At 42.5% G+C, this 13,576-nt stretch overlaps 1 protein-coding gene and 1 long non-coding RNA gene across 2 annotated transcripts in view; both read right to left on the bottom strand.

The window, feature by feature from the left end:
* Window positions 1–13,576, bottom strand: part of LOC310670160 (uncharacterized protein) — a 56,013-nt gene that overhangs the window by 33,055 nt on the left and 9,382 nt on the right. The gene's annotated exons all lie outside the window — the stretch shown is intronic.
* Window positions 683–3,808, bottom strand: LOC310671125. Its single transcript, XR_014507808.1, has 2 exons — window positions 3,225–3,808; window positions 683–1,646 (listed from the first exon to the last, which is right to left on the bottom strand). It is a non-coding gene; the product is annotated as an uncharacterized lncRNA (long non-coding RNA).

Below are 13,576 nucleotides of genomic sequence, written 5' to 3'. Positions count from 1 at the left end.
AGAGGAGGAGACAGGGACCCCCCCCCCCCCAGCCTGAATCCCCTGCAGGGCCATTGGGAGCAACCAAAGCCATGGCTCAGGCCACCTCAGTTTCCTTCCCCAAAGCCTTGGAGGAACCTTGGGGTGAGGAATGAGGAACCCCAAATGAAATTTAGGCTCCTGGCAAATGGGGAAAGGAACATGATATGGCACTTTCCAGATGAGCCGAGAAATCGCCTCCAAGGTCCAGGGATTGATCCACCCTGGCGGCCCTGGTTTCCTCCTCTGAGGTCCCTTTAGAAGGAGAGGGGGTCCCAGGTCTCCCTTCGAGGCCAATGCTTTTGCCTTTCAGGCTCCAGCCTCCTTCTCCATGGTGTTTATGTCAGCTGTAGAGATGGGACCACATGCAGACATTTCCAGGTTTACTAAGGATCCCTTGAAAAAGATGGGCTCTGCTTCGGCATGTTGTGCCCTCCCCCCGCCCCAACCATCTGTAAACAGAAAGAAAAACTTATGTTTTGAAATGTATTGCTGATTCATTTTTTGAATGTTTTAAATTGTTTCTACCAATAATGATATTCAATCTCATTATAAATAACTTTCAATTTTATTTTAGTTTTAAATCCTGTCATGTAGAAATTCAAAAAGAGGTTCCCAGACTGGAGGTTATCCACACAGAAACCCCCCAAAAAAGGAGGAAATCTCCAAGTAGAAAGATAGGCCTTTATTGAAATACAAATGTTCCTGCAAAGAACCACATCTGATAAAATGCTTTTTAAAATAAACTTCCAAATTGAACATCATTCCTTTTTTTTTATTAAAATATTTTATTAACATATAGAACACATACATTTACATAGTACATATGCACAATGCCTTATTTTCCTAACATAAAGCATACCTACATTACTCTGTATTATGCCTACCTATACTATACATACCAACACATCTACCCCACACAAACAGCCACAAAGTGACTTGATTTCCAGCCGTTCTTGTTACGCTACTTTTATTTTTCCAATTGCCTTAAACACATTTCATTATTTATTTAATTTCTTCTTCTATCTTAACTTTACTCTCCTTTCACTCTAATCATGTTCTGGATTTACTCAACATCTGTCAAAAGGTCAACTTTTTCCACATAGCTTTTGATGTATTCCTTAAAGAAATTCACTTTTTCAACTTGTTGTAAATATTTTCCCAGAATCCCACTATCTCTTTGCACTCCCACCACATGTGTAGAAAGGTTCCCGCCCCGCTGTTGTATCTCCAACAAACATCACTACAGTTTTTATACATTTTTGCCAGTCTAACGGGGTCAGGTACCATCTGTATTGCATTTTCATTACATCCTCTCTTTAATTGTAGCAAGCCGTAAATTTAATATTCCTGTCTCATAGCCGTTCCCATTGGCTCATCATATTTTCCCCTAAATCCTGGGCCTACTTTACCATTCCTGTCTTCACCTGCTCCTCCTTTACCTCCCATTCTAGGAGCAATGCATATCCTTTTAACGGTTTTCCAAATCACAGTTCGTATAAAGTTTAACTTGAACATTAACATCCTTAGATCTTTTCATTTTGAAATTACACCTATTAATTCATCACTTAACTTATATAAAATCCTAAGCCAATTAAGTATCTGCAAGCTGTTTCCAATTCATCTAACTTGACATATTTAATTGTTGTTGTTGTTGTTTAGTCGTTCAGTCGTGTCCGACTCTTCATGGCCCCATGGACCAGAGCACGCCAGGCACTTCTGTCTTCCACTGCCACCTGCAGTTTGGTCAGATTCATGTTTGTAGCTTCGAGAACACTGTCTAACCATCTCGTCCTCTGTCGTCCCCTTCTCCTTGTGCCCTCCATCTTTCCCAACAACATGGTCTTTTCCAGTGAGTCTTCTCTTCTCATGAGGTGGCCAAAGTATTGGAGCCTCAGCTTCACGATCTGTCCTTCCAGTGAGCACTCAGGGCTGATTTCCTTAAGAATGGATGCATTTGAACTTCTTGCAGTCCATGGGACTCTCAAGAGTCTCCTCCAGCACCAGAATTCAAAAGCGTCAATTCTTCGGCGATCAGCCTTCTTTATGGTCCAGCTCTCACTTCCATACATCACTACTGGGAAAACCATAGCTTTTACTATACGGACCTTTGTTGGCAAGGTGATGTCTCTATTTTTTAAAATGCTGTCTAGATTTGCCATTGCTTTCCTCCCAAGAAGCAGGCATCTCTTAATTTCGTGGCTGCTGTCACCATCTGCAGTGATCATGGAGCCCAAGAAAGTAAAATCTCTCATTGCCTCCATTTCCTCCCCTTCTATTTGCCAGGAAGTGATGGGACCAGTGGCCATGATCTTCGTTTTTTTGATGTTGAGCTTCAGACCATATTTTGTGCTCTCCTCTTTCACCCTCAATAAAAGGTTTTTTAATTCCTCCTCACTTTCTGCCATCAAGGTTGTGTCATCTGCATATCTGAGGTTGTTGATATTTCTTCCAGCAATCTTAATTCCGGCTAGGGATTCATCCAGCCCAGCCTTTCGCATGATGAATTCTGCATATAAGTTAAATAAGCAGGGAGACAAAATACAGCCTTGTTGTACTCCTTTCCCAGTTTTGAACCAATCAGTTGTTCCATATCCAGTTCTAACTGTAGCTTCTTGTCCCACATAGAGATTTCTCAGGAGACAGATGAGGTGATCAGGCACTCCCATTTCTTTAAGAACTTGCCATAGTTTGCTGTGATCGACACAGTCAAAGGCTTTTGCATAGTCAATGAAGCAGAAGTAGATGTCTTTCTGGAACTCTCTAGCTTTCTCCATAATCCAGCGCATGTTTGCAATTTGGTCTCTGGTTCCCCTGCCTCTTCTAAATCCAGCTTGCACTTCTGGCAGTTCTCGGTCCACATACTGCTTGAGCCTTCCTTGAATAATTTTAAGCATAACCTTGCTAGCGTGTGAAATGAGTGCAATTGTGCGGTAGTTGGAGCATTCTTTAGCACTGCCCTTCTTTGGGATTGGGATGTAGACTGACCTCCAATCTTCTGGCCACTGCTGAGTTTTCCAAACTTGCTGGCATATTGAGTGTAGCACCTTAACAGCATCATCTTTTAAAATTTTAAATAGTTCAGCTGGAATACCATCACTTCCACTGGCCTTGTTATTTGCAATGCTTTCTAAGGCCCATTTGACTTCACTCTCCAGGATGTCTGGCTCAAGGTCAGCAACCACACTACCTGGGGTGTACGAGACATCCATATCTTTAATTAAATAATCATTAAATTTAGTCCATTCCTCCTGATACTGCTCCTTCTTCTGGTCGCGGACTCTTCTGGTTAGGTCGGCTAGCTCCGAAAAACCCATCATCTTCAAGGATCGCAGCAATCTTAATAGTTGCAGCCCAATGCGACTTGGTTAGTTCATCATCCTGAACCAAACATAATCATTTGGCTCTTCAGATAAGCCCTCATCGTATCATGTGATGACATATAACAATTTTTGTGTGTCTTTCTTTATTAAGACTTTGGCTAATATTCCTATTCACTAAATGTCTTCCAAGTTCCTCTTTCATCCATCTACAAAACAGTTCAAGATGAATCACAATTGCCATGGCTGGCTGATTCTCTTTTCATGCATACAACTCCCACTTTATTCTTTTCAGGGTTCTGGAACAGACATTTGCTACATGCAGTACCTAAAAGCAGCTCGTTCTGTTCTGTCAAAGGTAGGCAGGCACAGGCCTTTTCAATTAAGTGCGGCCATAGGCTTAAAAGAAATCGGAATCATCCAAATGCAGTTTTATGAAATTGTTATTTTCTACAACGTATACATGTTATGAAAGGATTCCTGAGATTCCTGACTTGCAGGGGGCAGGACCAGGTGACACCCAGGCTCCGTTCCTGTGGGATGTGAAACTGATAGCAGTTAAGTACAACATTTCTACAGTGGACATGTTTGGGGATGTTTTCTACTACTCAGGAGAAAACTTCCTGTTTCCTCCTAAGCTGGGACAGACTTCCACTGCATGTGACTTGAAGTAGGTGTGGCCTATTCTGGGTAGAGGAGCACATGTCCTCCGTGTTCTGATCTTTTTCTCCATTTTGTCTTTCTATATGTTAGGAGAAGTGACAGCTCAGTTGCAGTCACTTGGGACTAACTCCCTTATGGGACAGTTCATATAGTTAGACACTTTTGTAACCTAAGTCTGCCTTCAGGGATGCATCTGTGAACTGAATGAGTGAGTAAACTACTTTTATATTGACTTTAACAAGATTGCGTCATGTCTTTTTATGAGGGAGTAGAAGGGATCTTACGAGAAATCCTATATTCAAAGAGGCTTAACAAGCCTGCAACAAGCTAACCACCATGCTAATTTAAAAAGTTTGAAACTTGGGCCAAAGTGTTGCCACAGGAACTAGGGAGCTAAAGATGCTTTTCTGGCAGTGGGACAAAATGTCACAGATAAAATCCCGAGGGTGGAACCCGAAAATACTGGAAAACACTGGTTCCTTCCAGAAGGTTTTGTTCTTTTCTGCTGAGGCAGCTGGATTTATTATGATTTGTGTTTTGTTATCTCAAGGTCACACCGAGCCAGAAAGATAAATCTGTGAGCTCAGTGGGCTGGTTTCTCTTTCTTACTTTCATTTTCTAAAGTTCTTCTTTTGCCAATGAACTTTGCCTCTGCCTGATTTATGGAGAACCAGATGCATCCACTCCAAACAAGCTTCTGCAGTTCTGCTCCCCATCCAGACATGGAGTGCCTTTACATTGAAGACCAAGATTGGTCCCAGAAAGAGAGACTGAGGTGAATGTGTGGGTCATAAGCTGGGAGTCGTTGGAAAGGAGTCGCTGGGAGTGGCAGAAGGTTCTGTTGAGCAGGTCAGGGAAGAACAGGAGGAGAAAGAGCTCCATGGAAAGACAAGGCTGCGTTGGGATGAGCTGGTGTGGGAATTGTCAGCAGAGAAAAATGTACATCCAGCAAAAGGGGATGCAGTGCAACTCCTGAAACTGTTCACAACACAAGCTATCATCTTATATGAGGAAAGGGATTTAATGTGCCTTCTTCCCCACCCCCAGTGGATTAGGAAAGAAGATTAGTAAAAGAAGAGGAAGGAGGATTGGATGAACATTGAAAGAGACAATAATTTTGGACTTTGACTTGATTGAGACTTGTTGGAACAGTTTTAGTAAGGCTTTATAGAAACTGGACCTAAAAACTGGAGAAATACTAATTTGGATTATTAGATGATCATTATAAGAGTCATATTGCACTGTCTGATAGGTTAAAATTTGAAGGCTGGGCTGGGGGGCGGGGCGGAATGTAGGGAAAGTGCCATCTTGCTAAAGGGGAGGGAAAAGGCTGGATACTAAATACAGCTGGGTTTATCCAGGAGTGCATATTCTGAGTAATTATTGCTACAGAGGAATGATCACTCAGGGTGGGAGACGGGGAGAAGGGAGCACCCAGGGGAGAGCTGGGGGAGCCTGCCTTTCTATGTGTTGGCAAATGATATGATATATATGATACAAATGTGATAAAGGGTATTTTTAGTTATTCTCCCCCACCCTTTCTCTCTTCTATACAAATGTGTTTTGTAAGGGTTGTTTAATAATGTTGTTTAATAATGCATTATTATTTTTCTATTTCGGTTTTACCTCTGTATGAATTCTTTGATGGGAAGTGAGACTCTGTCTGTGACTGAAGCTCTTTCCACATTTCAAGCATTGATATGGTTTCTGACCTGTATGAATTCTTTGATGGGTCATGAGATAGGAACTGTGACCAAAGCTCTTTCCACACTCATGGCATTGAAAAGGTTTCTCCCCTGTATGAATTCTTTGATGAAATGTGAGAGTGGAACTGTGACGAAAGCTCTTTCCACACTCATGGCATTGAAAAGGTTTATCCCCTGTATGAATTCTTTGATGGGTAGTGAGATGGATCCCCTGGCTGAAGCTCTTTCCACATTCCAAACACTGATATGTTTTCTCCCCTGTATGAATTTTTTGATGGGAAGTGAGCTTGGCCCCCTCCCGGAAGCTCTTTCCACATTCAAAGCACTGATAGGGTTTCTCCCCTGTATGAACCTTTTGATGCGAAGCAAGACTCTGCCTGTAACGGAAGCTCTTTCCACATTCCAGGCATGGATATGGTTTCTCCCCTGTATGAATTCTGTGATGGGAAGTGAGCTGCACCCTCTGACTGAAGCTCTTTCCACATTCCAAGCACTGATAGGGTTTCTCCCCTGTATGGACTCTTTTATGCTTTGTGAGGTTGGTCCTTTCCCGGAAGCTCTTTCCACATTCCAAGCACTGATAGGGTTTCTCCCCTGTATGGACTCTTTGATGTAAAGTGAGGTCACCTCTCTGACAAAAGCTCTTTCCACATTCTAAGCACTGATAGCGTTTCTCCCCTGTATGGACTCTTTGATGGGAAGTTAAATGGGAACTTTGACTGAAGCTCTTTCCGCATTCCAAGCACGGATAGGGTTTCTCCCCTGTATGAATTCTGTTATGGGAGGTGAGACTCTGTCTGTGTCTGAAGCTCTTCCCACATTTCAAGCACTGATAGGATTTCTCCTGTGTATGAACTCTATGATGCTTAGTTAGATTGGAACTTTGACTGAAGGTCTTTCCGCATTCTAAGCACTGATAGGGTTTCTCCCCTATATGAATTCCTTGGTGGGAAGCGAGACTGGAACTGTGACGAAAGCTCTTTCCGCATTCGAAGCACTGATAGTGTTTCTCTCCTGTATGGACTCTTTGATGGGAAGTTAGATGGGAACTTTGACTGAAGCTCTTTCCGCATTCCAAGCACGGATAGGGTTTCTCCCCTGTATGAATTCTGTTATGGGAATTGAGACTCTGTCTCTGACTGAAGCTCTTCCCACATTTCAAGCACTGATAGGATTTCTCTCCTGTATGAACTCTATGATGGCTAGTTAGATTGGAACTGTGACGAAAGCTCTTTCCGCATTCTAAGCACTGATAGGGTTTCTCCCCTGTATGAACTTTTTGATGCAAAGTAAGACTCTTCCTGTAACGGAAGCTCTTTCCACATTCCAGGCATGGATATGGTTTCTCCCCTGTATGAATTCTTTGGTGCAAAGTGAGATGATGCTTTCGATTAAAGCTCTTTCTACATTTCAAGCATTTATAGGGTTTTTCCTTTGTATGAATTCTTTGATGGGAAGTGAGACTATCATTCCGATTGAAGCTCTTTCCACATTCCAAGCACTTATAGGGTTTCTCCCCTGTATGAATTCTTTGATGGGAAGTGAGACTGGAACTGTGACGAAAGCTCTTTCCACACTCATGGCATTGAAAAGGTTTATCCCCTGTATGAATTCTTTGATGGGAAGTGAGACTCTGCCTGAGACTGAAGCTCTTCCCACATTCCAAGCACTGATAGCGTTTCACCCCTGTGTGAATTCTTTGATGTGTCTTGAGATGGCTGCTTTGACTGAAGTTTTTCCCACATTCACAGCACTGGTATGGTTTCTGACCTGTATGAATTCTTTGATGGGAAGTTAGATGTATCCCCTGGCTGAAGCTCTTTCCACACTCCTGGCATTGAAAGGGTTTCTCCCCTGTATGAATTCTTTGATGGGTAGTGAGATGGGTCGCCTGGCTGAAGCTTTTTCCACATTCCAAACACTGATGGGGTTTCTCCCCTGTATGAATTCTTTGATGGAAAGTGAGTTTCACCCTCTGACTGAAGCTCTTTCCGCATTCCAAGCACGGATAGGGTTTCTCCCCTGTATGAATTCTTTCATGTGAAGTGAGACCATCCTTCCGAGTGAAGCTCTTTCCACATTCCAAGCACTGATATAATTTCTCTCCACTGTGAGTTCTTTCGTGTGAAGTAAGGCTATCCCTCCAAATGAAGCTCTTTCTTTGATGGGAGGTGGACTGGGAGCTCTGATGGATGTTCTCTCCACACCCTGAATATTTATTAGACTTATCCGCTATGTGGATTCTGTTGTGGTCCCCCTTGTTCTTCCCTTCCAATTGATCACCATCTGCAATGAAGAGAGAAGCTAATTAGTGTAGAGTATTCCCTGCCCTGTGTGACTAGAATGTGGCCTTCCTGTGTTCTTTTCCTGTGCTGCTTTCCTGTTGCATTTCTTAGAGGCCTGCGTAGGTGGTGTTCTCGCACAGTGCCTTCTGATCGACCCTGACACGGAAAGCTCCAAGTCTCTAAGTAATGTCATGACCCTGCTATCTAACTATACACATTCCGTTTATCACCACAGACTAGAAGAATGTTAAGTGCACTCTATATAATCTCTGCGTACCACCCTATCAATCATAGATTACCATGTTCCTGTACTCTCTCTATCTAGTGATGTGTAATGCCTGCATGTAAACCCCTCGTATGTGTATGTAATAATGTAACACTTATACGCAACCCACGTGTAACCAATCAGCACCAAGCATATCTGAGACAATTGGGGTAAAATACAATAAAAGGGACTCTCCGACACTTGGTCGAGGAGATGCCTCCCACATGAGCACCCACGACTCGTCTGCCAGTTATTTCAACCCAACAAATTAGAGCTTTGGGAAGAACAAAATTAATGAATGCTTGTGATAGAGGAAGAACTGAAGAGAGTTAGAAGTGTTTAGCCTGAATTAGGTCTTGAGTCACTTGAGCTACTAGTCTCAATGCCAGAGCTGACTTAGCAGTTGAACTGCTCAAATATGGTCGCAACATGTGGCTAATTTATATAGTAAATGTGTTATTATTAGTAATAGATTATCATCCAAAATTTACAAATAATAAACTTCAAAATAATATATATATATATATATATATATTTGCTTTCGTAGATTTTCACGGGTACAGGAATGCAGGTTTTGGTGTCCTCGGGTGTCTTCCCGTGTAAAAGTTGGGGTGTCTAGGCGACGTTTCGACGAGGTCTCACTCGTCATCTTCAGGCTGGTGCTTTCGGCTTCTTGTTACTGGAACAGAGCAGGATCTCAGTGTTTGAGTTCCTATAAATACTGTTGAGGAGGTGTGGTGTATAGCCTCCAATGTTCTGGGCAGAGAGGAGGTTCCCAGGCTAGTGTGCCTTTTCTTCTTTTGTTCCTTAATTACTTGAGGGATATCTTGAGTGATTTCTTGAGTGATTTCCTGAATCCCACTTAGGTGGGTCATTAGGTGTGGATTAGTTGCTAAAGCCTTCGTGTCTTGAACTCTTGAACTTTGTGAAGAGTTTTTCTGAGAAGATGGCTGTACTGCACTTGGCTGTGCTTTGGCTTGGCTTCGTGTATAGGGGCGAGCTGTGGTTTTGTGGCCTGTGCCAGCCAGATCTGTGTAGGGATTGCAGGGGGGTGCAGCATCCGGAGGTGCCACCCTGGTTTGGCTACTGGATGGTGTCTGTAATTTATCTGTGGAGAGGGTCTGGGTTTGGGTCTGGTGTGGTTGATTGGTGATGGCGTTCTGTGTGCCTCTGGATCTGGTGTCAGATTTTGTGGGGAGGGCTAATTTCCAGATGTCTGGCAAGCGGGATGTGTCGTCACGCTTGTTCATGTTGTGAGGGTGTTTCTCTATCTCGATGGCTTCCATGATTATTCTCTTGTGGTGATGTTCCATGTTAAAGAGCAATTTGGAATCTGCAAAATTAATTTCGTGTCCTGTTTCTTTCATGTGTTGGAAAAGAGAGGAAGTTTTTTCTTCTTTTTTGACGGCATTCTTGTGTTCTGCGATCCGTGCATTTATTCGTCTGTTTGTTTGTCCAATGTACGTGGCTGGGCAGACTTTGCAGGGTATTTCATAGACCCCTTGGTTTTCCAACTGAATTTTATCCTTGGGGTTTCTGAGGATATTGGCTATTTTTTGGTTGGTGCAAAAGGCTGTTTTGATATTGTGTTTATGGAGGATTTTGCTAATTTTATCTGTAGTGCCCTTGATATAAGGAAGGAGGGCTATGCCATTGTTTTCTTCTGTGTCTTGGTTTTTGGGGGGTGTTTCTTTTTGGATTAGCTTCGTAACCCTGTTTTGCTGGTATCCATTGGCAATTAACACATTTGAGAGATTCTGTAACTCAAAAAAGAAGAAAAAACTTCCTCTCTTTTCCAACACATGAAAGAAACAGGACACGAAATTAATTTTGCAGATTCCAAATTGCTCTTTAACATGGAACATCACCACAAGAGAATAATCATGGAAGCCATCGAGATAGAGAAACACCCTCACAACATGAACAAGCGTGACGACACATCCCGCTTGCCAGACATCTGGAAATTAGCCCTCCCCACAAAATCTGACACCAGATCCAGAGGCACACAGAACGCCATCACCAATCAACCACACCAGACCCAAACCCAGACCCTCTCCACAGATAAATTACAGACACCATCCAGTAGCCAAACCAGGGTGGCACCTCCGGATGCTGCACCCCCCTGCAATCCCTACACAGATCTGGCTGGCACAGGCCACAAAACCACAGCTCGCCCCTATACACGAAGCCAAGCCAAAGCACAGCCAAGTGCAGTACAGCCATCTTCTCAGAAAAACTCTTCACAAAGTTCAAGAGTTCAAGACACGAAGGCTTTAGCAACTAATCCACACCTAATGACCCACCTAAGTGGGATTCAGGAAATCACTCAAGAAATCACTCAAGATATCCCTCAAGTAATTAAGGAACAAAAGAAGAAAAGGCACACTAGCCTGGGAACCTCCTCTCTGCCCAGAACATTGGAGGCTATACACCACACCTCCTCAACAGTATTTATAGGAACTCAAACACTGAGATCCTGCTCTGTTCCAGTAACAAGAAGCCGAAAGCACCAGCCTGAAGATGACGAGTGAGACCTCGTCGAAACGTCGCCTAGACACCCCAACTTTTACACGGGAAGACACCCGAGGACACCAAAACCTGCATATATATATATATATATATATATATATATCAGTCCATAACCAAGTAGTCAATGTAATGGAATGCTGGTGGGGAACACCACGATGTCTTTCAATGGATGATGTCCAAGACATCCGGATTGAATCAACTGTTTCGAAGAGGAATCTTCGTCAGCTGATGATGAAATTGAATACATTACATATAATGAATGACAACAAAAATAATACTGAGCAACCTGCATAGTAAATAATGAATAAAGAATAAATAAAGAATACATACCAAATAATTTTAGACAGAATATCCATATAGGTAAATGTAATACTTGTGGATGAGAGCACACTAACCAGTGTAGCTAACTGATACTGATAAAACAGATGTATAGAACTTAAAAGGTTATCCACAGGTGTGGGAAATAACAAATATTTAAGGACAATGCAAGAAAATGTAAAGGTACAGAGTATCAAATCTGGCATCGCAACGCAAGCTGAAACCATAAAGTTACAGACTTTAAATAAAACAGTTGAAATCTAGCTCTGAATTCAACCCCCCTGGATGTGTGGATTTGAATAAATGAATCAACCTAGTTTCTTGTTGTCGCAAGAACCTCTCGTAATCTTTCCTGGTTGACCCATAGAACAGTGTATAAATCTGTGTCTGAATGAAGGTATTTGATTAAGTGTTCAACTAGGGGTGCCTCTATTACTGCATTTCTTATACAGGATCGATGTTCACCTATACAAACACCTACCGCTTGTGTGGTGGATCCAATGTACAAGAAGTTGCAAGGACATATAATTAAATAAGATCCCGTGACACGAGTATTAGACAATGTAAGTAACTGAGCTCTGATCCACAAATATTACATTTACCTGTATGGATATTCTGACTAAAATTATTTGGTATGTATTCTTCATTTATTATTTATTCATTATTTAATTTGCAGGTTGCTCAGTATTATTTTTGTTGTCATTCATTGTATGTAATGTATTCAATTTCATCATCAGCTGATGAAGCTATACTGTCTTGGACATCATCCATTGAAAGGTGTTGTGGTGTTCCCCACCAGCAATCCATTACATTGACTACTTCTTGGTTATGGACTGAGATATATATACTTAGACAGCATCTTAAAAAGTAGAGACACCACCTTGCCAACAAAGGTCCGTATAGCAAAAGCTATGGTTTTCCCAGTAGTGATGTATGGAAGTGAGAGCTGGACCATAAAGACTAAACGACTAAACAACAACAACATATATATTATTTTGAAGTTAATGATTTTAATGTAATTATCTTGAAATATTAGGAGGTTTGTTGTTGTTTATGCTGTTAACGATACTCCAATATATTTCACTTTATTCTTTATCACCAATCCACTCACTCTCTGTAATTCATTTTTTGACTGTGCATCCATGCTTTTCACTAACACCTTAGTTTCCCCTCTATTTATTTTAAAACCTGCAGCATTTCTAAGCAGCCTTATTGCTTCTAATACACTACTAATCCGCCTCTTTCTTTCACATCTGTTAAAATTTTATTTTTTATCCTTGGCTTTTTCCCATTCCAGACAAATCTTGATATTTCTCTCTGCCATTCTTTGAAGCACACATTCCCTGTTATTACTGGAACAGTTTGGAAGAGAAATAACATCCTTGGAAGTACATTCATTTTTAGAGTTGCAATTCTTCCCATTAAACAGAGATTCATCCTGTTCTATGTTTCTTTTAATTTCCACTTAGCCCAAAACCAAACCTTCACAGAATTCGCCATGATGCTAGAAGCTCAAAGGTTTCGTGAACCCATCTGCCAGGTTCTTATGGCTTGGACAGTACTGCAACTTCACCAAGCCTGATTGGACACTCTGACACACATTCTGGAAACATATGTCCAGATGTTTGGTTCTGGCCTTAAATTGCCCAGACTCTGCCAACTTCAGACAGGGTTGATTGTCCTCCCAAACAGTGCTGGGCAAGCAACACTCCCTGCAGATTTCTTGAACTAGACAACTGTAGAACTCCAGTTCCCGGCACAGCTCTGACAGTGCACTGAACTCAGCTTCAGTAGAGGACAGCGCAATGAGACTCTGCTTCCAGAACTTCTACCCAACTAGAGATTCCCCAAACTTTATTACCATCCCAGATATGGACTTCCTGTCATCCAGATTCGCCCAGTCGCTATCTGTCCAGCACGTGAGCTTGGCGTCACCTCTAGCTGACAGTTTGAGACGGAGGTTTTTGGTATCCTGCAGGTATCTCAGCACCCGCTTAATACCATTCCAGGCATTTACACTGGGTTTTGTAGCTTCCCTGATGAGCAGATTGGTAGCAAAAGCAATGTCTGGCCTGCTCCACTGGGACAGATACAATAGACTACGGAGACTTCCGGGTTGGCGCTTCTGGATAATGGTGGATTTCCTCCGTCTCGGAGGAATCCGCTCTCTGGAAACAAGGGTCTGACCGCCACGGCGAGGCGGAGACCCGCAAAAAACCACGGTCAGAAGAAGACCGTGGGCTTGGGATTCGGCATGTACCTTTTGCGCCTCCCCTACTCGCGGGGAGACCTGGGTTCGGGGCTCCGGAGCGACGTGGGGTGAGTGGCGCGGTACATCAAATCGACCGCTACTTTCAGGGAGTGAAGCCGCATAGCTGTTACCAGAAAGCACCGACTTTTCCTGTGGACATTTGGACTTTAAGCAAATTTTCGTAAGTAAACTGAATTGGACTATCAAATACTTGGATTTGG

This window comes from Podarcis tiliguerta (genome assembly GCF_965153285.1).
Source record: "Podarcis tiliguerta genome assembly, chromosome: 2".
Lineage (NCBI taxonomy): Eukaryota > Metazoa > Chordata > Lepidosauria > Squamata > Lacertidae > Podarcis > Podarcis tiliguerta.
The sequence above is the reverse complement of the archived record's forward strand: the minus strand, read 5'-3'. Positions and strand labels throughout refer to the sequence as shown.